Here is a 9061-nt window from a genome sequence, read left to right as displayed (position 1 = left end):
GGATGCTACCGACCGCTATGAGTTTCTTGAAAGAGAACGCCAAGCGGAGCAAGAGGACCTGAAGAAGGCCACCGCTGAAGCCAAGGATGCCCGCTCCGCGATGAGAGCTATAAAGGAGGAGCTACGTCAGGACGGGGATATTGCGGCTGGAAAGCCCTTTCTGCTGCGTAGGAAGTTCATGGATCCGAGATATGCTCAGTTGGGCCAGTTGTGGGGTGCGGAGGATGCCTATCTGAATTTGGCGGCAAGTGCCGCAGATGAGGTTGCACACTTCCGAGGCCAGAAGGATCACGGAATGGAAGAGCTTTTTTGGTCGCAGTTCCATAGTCCGGAACGTCCACTTCCATTGACCGATCGGTTAGCCGAGTGGGCTGAGCTGAATAGGTTGTCCGGACTTGCCATGAAGGGTGTCGTGGCTCATTTGTGGCCGGAAAGGCCCGAGCCGAAGAGTTATTTTGGCTTGGTGCAGCAGTTCCTTGATGCGGTGCCGCATATCAAGGCGATGAGGCGGTCGGCATGTATAGAGGGTGCATGGATGGCGCTCGCCCGTGTCAAAACATACTGGGCAGAGATGGAGGCCACCGACGTTGCTTCCCAGGACTCGGACAGGAGCCGATTACCAGTCGAGCACTATTTTGGGGAAGTCCTACATGGCGCTCGTTTAATAGAGACGCAGTGCTCGAAAAATGTTATGTTCAAATGACATGTATGATTTGTGAAGCCATGCTTCAAATATAATATAAGGGCTTTTTTATACTTGTGCGTTCAAGTGTTGAAATTCCTCCTATGCGGCCGTTTAACGTATATGTGTATATAACCTGAAAGATGGCAGTCTTCGGCTTCAGCCCCCACGCACATAGTGCGGGGGTGTTTGCAAAAAATAGCGCATTTCCACACTTATCCAACGTCTTGGTCCTGTGAAGGAGGTGATAGCGTAGCAAACTAGGCAACCGGACTATAATGCTTTATCACTTTCACTTAGCCATAGGAGTTCAATGGTGGGGCTACTATATATCCCCTAGGGGCACTACGCTCTCCGAATTTCGGGGCGCGTATGTGCCTGACCGGGAAACGGTCCTTCGTTCAAGCGGAGGAATTTTAAACATTCCGGTGGTCGATCGAGTGGTTGACCAGTCTCTCGCTATATCATGACAGTCAGTTTTCGGCTTTCTCTACTGAGGTGCTCACCTGGACGAACCGGGGCACAATCGCAGTAGTTCTCCTGGTGCCGCGTTAGCCGATAGAGCGGAACATAAGGCAGCAAAACATAGGAGCCGAGCAAACCCAATATTTGACTAAAGACATGATTCGGAGCTGATGCATATAAGGCCTAACTCGAGACGCCGAGCACTCCTTAAGGTATTCGGTCTTTATGAAAACGGGCTAAGCTATGCCCTAAGCCCCTTGTTCCTAGGTACGCGCAAAATTTCTGACGCGGCCGATGCCAAAACGCCAGCCTCCTCCTCGGTTATAGTGAGGAACCGGGGGATGTGTATCAACAAGAGACAGTAAGAAAGGTTTACGCAGGGTCTTAATCTGAAAAGAATCCTTGTAATGGGTCCCTACTGCACGTCTGCGCCTGTGTCTCCGTTGTGTCGTATCCTGGACGGGCGTAGCATGGTGTTCATCTGTAAAAGAGAAGAACTTAGTGTGAAAAAGGATCGTGCGAAAAATGTATAAACAGAGTATAATTCAAAAAACAAATAAGATTGAGCTTTATTATCGCTTATGGTACATGCGTGCAGCCCCTTGTAAGGGGGTACGCGGCTGGTGAGCCCCTTGTTTATTTGCGCCGGACTCGCCTAACCGTGTCCGGGGTCTGGATGACCTGTTTGGGGGCTTTGATCAGCAAAAGCCGGATTAATGTGTGGCTGTCAAGGCAGTCCCACTTTCTTCCTTATTCGAGGAACACTCGAGGCTTCCCTTTAATGAGATTATGTCGCGTGGACCGGGCATTTTAAGTGTGAGGGATGCATAATGCGGTATTGCGTTAAAGCGGGCGAAGGCTTCGCGTCCCAATAGTGCTTGATAGCTACTTTTAAATGGGGCGATGTGGAAGACTAGCTTTTCGCAACGGTAGTTGTCGGCTGAGCGAAACACGACTTCTAGTGGTAGAGAGCCCGTACAATGGGCATATGGGCCTGGCATTACTCCCTTAAAGGAAGTGTTGCTATGGCGTATTTTGATTGGGTCTATCCCCATTCTGCGGATTGTGTCCTGATATAGCAGGTTTAGATCACTGCCGCCGTCCATTAGGACTTGTGTAAATTGCAGTCCGTCGATTATAGGATCTAATATCAGGGCAGTCCATCCTGTGTTCCGGATACTTCCGGAGTAATCCTGATGGTCGAAGGTGATTTGTTTTGACATCCAGTGTCTAGGCTCCGCTGGGGTGGACCGTGCGGCACACCTTTTAATGGGCACCGCTCTATTTTTGCCTGTTATCGCATGAAGTGAATTTACTGTTTTGACATCTTGTGGGAAATTCCTTTGTTTGTCGGTGCTCTGCTTGTGGAGTTCGTCATCGTCCTCATTTGGTATTTCGAGCCCCTTGTGTTCAGCATTAAGTCGGCCGGACTGTTTGAAGACCCAACAATCTCTGTGGGTATGGTTTGCAGGCTTCCCGGAGGTGCTGTGGATTTGGCATATCTTGTCCAAGATTTTGTTTAGGTTGGATAGCTCGTCGCTGCTGTCCTTGAGAGGCAGCGTTTTGTTGTTTTGTCGAGAGCTTTTGAATCTGGCGTTAACTCTCGTGCTCTTTGGGCCGTTTCCCTTAGTTCAGCGCTGGTCCTTTTTGCGTCGTGGTTTCCCATTTCCATCCCTGACTTCGGATGTACTTGGGTCGCTGGTGCTGCATCTTGCCAACCAGCTATCCTCTCCTGCGCAAAAGCGGGTCATGAGGCTTGTTAGTGTGGCCATTGTCCTTGGCTTTTCCTGGCCGAGGTGTCTGGCGAGCCATTCGTCTCGGACGTTATGTTTGAAGGCTGCTAAGGCTTCGGCGTCCGGATAGTCGACTATTTGGTTCTTTCTGGTGAGGAACCTGTTCCAGAACTTACGGGCTGACTCTCGGGGCTGTTGAGTTATGTGACTTAAATCGTCTACATCCGGAGGGCGGACATAAGTCCCCTGAAAATTTGCCCGAAACGCATCCTCGAGCTCTTCCCAACTTCCAATGGTATTTTCTGGAGGCCTTTGAGCCAATGCCGGGCTGGCCCTTTGAGCTTCAGGGGTAGGTATTTTATGGCGTGGAGGTCGTCTCCTCTGGCCATATGTATGTGCAGGATGTAATCCTCAATCCAGACTCCAGGGTCTGTTGTTCCGTCGTATGCCTCTATGTTTACGGGTTTGAATCCCGCTGGAAATTCATGATCCAGCACCTCATCGGTGAAACATAAGGGGTGTGCGGCGCCCCTGTATTTGGGTGTGCCGTGATTTTCGAATACTCGACGTGTTGTTTTGCTTTCTAAAGCTTGCTTCCTGGACCCATAAATGGACCTGACCGGGCCGTCCTCTTTGCGAGGATCCTTATATGGATCACGTGCCGGCTTGTGTGCGGCGCCGCTTGCCGCTCTTTGTTTGCCATGTGGTCGTCCATCCGACCGGGCGGCCTCTTTGTTTTTTGATTGTGGGGGCTCTACGGCCTCCTCATCAAATTCGGGCAGTAGTTTACGCTTCGGGTAGCTTTTTGCTTGGTGACTGTCGCCGTAGTTGTCTGCGGTCTTGAGTACTTTGCTCCGTCTCATTCTGAGTATGTCTTCCGCTGTTTTGAGCTTTCGCTTCTGCTTCTTCAGGCTTCCTGCAGTGGCGACGAGCCTTTTGTGGAGGTTCTTCTGCTCCATCGATGTGTCCGGTGTGAGATCATCCGGACTGTTATTTTCGCTGGGGGTGGACTGCTTATTTAATTCGTCCTGTTTAGATAGTTGCTCGGGGGCATGTTCGTCGTCCACCGGTTCGCCCTGCTCTATGGCTGGGTCCACATGGGTGCTGTCGTTGTCAGGGCGGGACTTTTGGCGGCGCTTGTGTCGCCGTTTCGGTTGTTTTTCGGGGGAATTATCCTTCGCAGCGTCCCGTTGTTCCTTGTTATCGCTTCCTTTAGGTGTATCCACCATATATACATCGTGAGTTGTGGTGGCCCTCAAGTAACCTGTGGGTGCTGGTTCTTGGTCGTCTCCGGCATCGTCGTCCATTCCGTCGATGTCTACGGAGTCAAAGTCTAGCATGTCGGTTAAGTCATCGACAGTGGCTATAAAGTGGGTGGTGGGTGGGCTTTGAATTTCTTCGTTGTCCGCATCCCAACCGTCCTGACCGTAATCCGGCCAGGGCTCTCCTAATAAAGAGAGGTACTTTAGTGAATTCAGGATGTCATCAAAAGGTGAGTGCTGAAGGATGTCCGTAGCGGTGAAATCCATGATCGGCGCCCAATCGGATTCGATTGGCAGGGGCGCGGAAGGTTCAGGGTCCGGAGAGGAGTCCAACACCTTGGAGTCACGAGCTTCATAAGGGACAGGGTCGGTATTCGTCTCCATCGCTGTAGAGGTAGCAGCCCCCGAGGTGGTGTCCAACCACCCATCCTCGGTTGGCGTCGTCGGCTCCGAACCAAGGGTCGGAACGGACTCTTGTGCGGCCTCCAGTGCACTGTCCGGCAGCAGAGCTAAATCATGCCCGTCGAGACAGTGCGACACGCCTGGCTGTGGCTCGAATCCGTCGAAGATCAAGTCTCCGCGGATGTCGGCCGTGTAGTTCAAACTTCTGAATCTGACCTGATGGCCAGGGGCGTAGCTTCCGATCTGCTCCAGATGGCCAAGTGAATTGGCCCGCAGTGCGAAGCCACCGAATATGAAGATCTGTCCGGGGAGAAAAATCTCACCCTGGACCGCATTGTTATTTATGATCGAGGGAGCCATCGGGCCTATAGGTGACGACACAGAGGAACTCTCAATGAAAGCACCAATGACGGTGTCAAAACCGGCGGATCTCGGGTTGGGGGTCCCGAACTGTGCATCTAGGCGGATGGTAACAGGAGACAAGGGACACGATGTTTTTATCCAGGTTCGGGCCCTCTCGATGGAGGTAAAACCCTACTCCTGCTTGATTGATATTGATGATATGGGTAGTACAAGAGTAGATCTACCACGAGATCAAGGAGGCTAAACCCTAGAAGCTAGCCTATGGTATGATTGTTCTGTGTCCTATGGACTAAAACCCTCCGGTTTATATAGACACCGGAGAGGGCTAGGGTTACACAGAGTCGGTTACAATGGTAGGAGATCTACATATCCGTATCGCCAAGCTTGCCTTCCACGCCAAGGAAAGTCCCATCCGAACATGGGACGAAGTCTTCAATCTTGTATCTTCATAGTCTTGGAGTCCGGCCAATGATGATAGTTCGGCTATCCGGACACCCCCTAGTCCAGGACTCCCTCAAAGACCATGCATTTATTCGATAGGTGGTAAATTCTTAACATCTTTAGCTTTTATACCTTTTTCTTTCATAGTTTTCTTTGCCTCTTGCATATCTTCAGGACTGAGAAATAGAATACTCTTTTCTTCAGAGTTGTCTTAGGAGGTAGTTCGGGAAGAGTCCAATCATTATCATTACTCAATATATTATTCAATAGTGCTTCAGCTTGTTCAACAGTTCATTCCCTGAAAACACAACCAGCACAACTATCTTGGTGGTCCCTAGAAGCATCGATTAGTCCATTATAAAAGATATCAAGTATTTCATTTTTCTTGAGAGGGTGATCAGGCAAAGCATTAAGTAATTGGAGAAGCCTCTCCCAATCTTGTGGGAGACTCTCTTCTTCAATTTGCACAAAGTTGAATATTTCCTATAAAGAAGCTTGTTTCTTATGAGTAGGAAAATATTTTTCAGAGAAGTAATATATCATATCCTGGGGACTACGCACACAACCAAGGGCAAGAGAATTAAACCATATCTTAGCATCACCCTTTAACGAGAAAGGAAACAAATTAATAATATAGTAGTAGCGATTTTTTTCCTCATGAGCAAATAGGGTAGTTTTATCATTTAGTTTAGTAAGATGTGCCACAACAGTTTCAGATTCATAACCATGGAAAGGATCAGACTCAACCAAAGTAATTAACTCAGGATCGACACAGAATTCATAGTCCTTATCAGTAACAAAGATAGGTGAAGTAGCAAACTTAGGATCATATTGCATTCTAGCATTCAAATTTTTCTTTCCACTTGCATAATAATTTCTTAAGATCATCTCCATCCTTACAAGCAAGAAAGTTCCTAGCTACCTCTCCATCCATAACATAACCCTCGAGTATAACAGGAAGTTCATATCTAGGAGAGCTAGTCTTATCAGGTGTTTCAAAGTTTTTAATTTCAATAATTTCAGAAATATCATCACATTCAGCATTCTCAATATCATTAACTCTAGCAATTTGTTCATCAAGAAATTCACCAAGTGGCACAGCATTACCAAGCAAAGTAGTAGTGTCATCATAAGCATCATGCATAGCAGAAGTAGCATCATCAATTATTTGCGACATATCAGAATCAATAGCAGGTGTAGGTGTCGCAAGCTTACTCAAAATACAAGGTGAATCAAGTGCAGAGCTAGATGGCAGTTCCTTACCTCCCCTCGTCCTAGAGGGAAAAATCTTGGTTTTGGTATCTTTCAAATTCTTCATAGTGATCAACAGATATAAATCCCAAGTGACTTGGAGAATAGAGCTATGCTCCCCGGCAACGGCGCCAGAAAAAGGTCTTGATAACCCACAAGTATAAGGGATCACAACAGTTTTGGAGGGTAGAGTATTCAACCCAAATTTATTGATTCAACGCAAGGGGAGCCAAACAATATTCTCAAGTATTAGCAGCTGAGTTGTCAATTCAACCACACCTGAAAGACTTAATATCTGCAGCAAAGTTTTTAGTAGCAAAGTAGTATGGAAGTAACGGTAACAGTGACAAAAGTGACAGTAGCAGTTTTGTAGTGATTGTATAGCAGTAGAAACAAAAGTAACTTAGGAAAGATCAATATGTGAAAATCTTGTAGGCAATGGATTGGAAATGATAATTGTGTCGGATGATATTCTTCATGTAGCAGTCATAACCTAGGGTGACACAGAACTAGCTCCAATTCATCAATATAATGTAGGCATGTATTCCGTATATAGTCATACGTGCTTATGGGAAAGAACTTGCATGACATCTTTTTTCCTACCCTCCAGTGGCAACGGGGTCCTAATGGAAATTAAGGGATATTAAGGCCTCCTTTTAATAGAGAACCGGAACAAATCAATAGCACTTAGTGAATACATGAACTCCTCAAACTATGGTAATCACCGGAAAGAATCCCAATTATTGTCACCTTTGGGTATGCGGATCATAACTCGTAATAGGTGTCCACAACTTGCAAGATGGGATCAAGAACACAAATGTATTCATGAAAACATAATGGGTTCAGATCTGAAATCATGGCACTCGGGCCCTAGTGACAAGCCTTAAGCATAGCAAAGTCGTAGCAACATCAATCTCAGAAAATAGTGGATACTAGGGATCAAAACCTAACAAAACTAACTTGATTACATGATAAATCTCATCCAACCCATCACCGTCCAGCAAGCCTATGATGGAATTACTCATGCACGACGGTGAGCGTCATTAAATTGGTGATGGAGGAAGATTGGTGATGATAATGGCAATGAATCCCCCTCTCCGGAGCCCCGAACGGACTCCAGATCAGCCCTCCCGATGAAGAACAGGAGGCGGCGGTGGCTCCATATCATAAAACGCGATGAATCCTTCTCTCTAATTTTTTTCCTCTGCGAATAGGTACTTATAGAGTTGGAATTAGGGTCGGGGGAGCTCCAGGCGCGCCCCAGGGCTTGTGGCCTCTGGGTGGGCCCCCTGTGGTTGATTCTTGCGCCAATATTTTTTATATATTCCAAAAATATTCTCCGTAAATTTTCAGGTCAATTCGAGAACTTTTATTTCTGCACAAAAATAACACCATGGCAATTCTGCTAAAAACAGCGTCAGTCCGGGTTAGTTCCATTCAAATCATGTAAGTTAGAGTCCAAAACAAGGGCAAAAGAGTTTGGAAAAGTAGATACGTGATGTCAACTATGCAACTTTATTCTTGTAGACACGTGTTGGGCCTCCAAGCGCAGAGTTTTGTAGGACAGTAGCAATTTTCCCTCAAGTGGATGACCTAAGGTTTATCAATCCGTGAGATGTGTAGGATGAAGATGATCTCTCTCAAACGACCCTGCAACCAAATACAAGAAATCTCTTGTGTCCCCAACACACCCAATACAATGGCAAATTGTATAGATACACTAGTTCGGCGAAGAGATGGTGATAAAAGTGTAATATGGATGGTAGAAATATATTTTTATAATCTGAATAAGTAAAAACAGCAAGGTAGCAAATAGTAAACGGGCACAAAAACGGTGTTGCAATGCTTAAAAATGAGGCCTAGGGTTCGTATTTTCGCTAGTGCAACCTCTCAACAATGCTAACATAGTTGGAACATATGATTATCCCTCAAATTGCAATAAAGAATCACTCCCGAGTTCCTATTAGCGGAGAACAAAAGATAGGAATTGTTTGTAGGTCACGAAACCACCTCAAAGCTATTCTTTCAGTTTGATCTATTCAAGACTTCGTACTAAAATAACATAAAGCTATTTTTTCTGTTTGATCTATCCTAGAGTTCGTACTAGAATAACACCAAAGCAAATTCATATTCATAATACTCAATCCACACAAAGAACTATAAAGAGACCCCAAAGTTTCTGTCGGAGAAAAATGTGCATCAACCCCTATGCATAGATTACCCCAATATCACCGCAGGAATCCGCGAGTTGAATGCCATAACACATATCAAGTGAATCAATAAGATAACTCATTGTCACCTCAAGTATTCATATTGCAAGACATATATCATGTGTTCTCATCTCTGAATATCCAATCCGACAAGACAAAACTTTGAAGGGTAAAGATTCAATTCATCATAACAAGAGTATAGAGGGGAGAAATATCATATGATCCGACTATATTAACAAAGCCCATGATATA

The sequence above is a fragment of the Triticum dicoccoides genome, chromosome 5B (genome assembly GCF_002162155.2).
Source record: "Triticum dicoccoides isolate Atlit2015 ecotype Zavitan chromosome 5B, WEW_v2.0, whole genome shotgun sequence".
In the NCBI taxonomy this organism is placed as follows: Eukaryota; Viridiplantae; Streptophyta; class Magnoliopsida; order Poales; family Poaceae; genus Triticum; species Triticum dicoccoides.
The sequence above is the reverse complement of the archived record's forward strand: the minus strand, read 5'-3'. Positions refer to the sequence as shown.